This window comes from Buceros rhinoceros, unplaced genomic scaffold, assembly GCF_000710305.1.
Source record: "Buceros rhinoceros silvestris isolate BGI_N320 unplaced genomic scaffold, ASM71030v1 scaffold31329, whole genome shotgun sequence".
Lineage (NCBI taxonomy): Eukaryota > Metazoa > Chordata > Aves > Bucerotiformes > Bucerotidae > Buceros > Buceros rhinoceros.
The window spans coordinates 1-252 of NW_010430325.1; positions in this window are offsets into that span (position 1 = coordinate 1).

The following is a 252-nucleotide window of genomic DNA, read 5'->3' on the forward strand; positions in this document are numbered from 1 at the left end:
GGAGGTGAGGTGCTGAGGTTGGGGGGGATACCGCTAGCGTCGGAGGGGGAGGCGACGTGACTGCGGGGGAAGGGGATGGGGTAGGAGGACGAGGCTGCTCGGCCCCTCTTCTGCCTCAGGGGCCCCTCCCTGCGGGGGGTGGGTGCTAAAGGGCACCTTTCTTCTTCGAACTGGGAGAATAACGCGGCCCTGAAACTGAGCAGAAGTGTCGGTGAGGCTGGCCCCCGCGGGGGGCCGGAAAGCCTTGCCGGG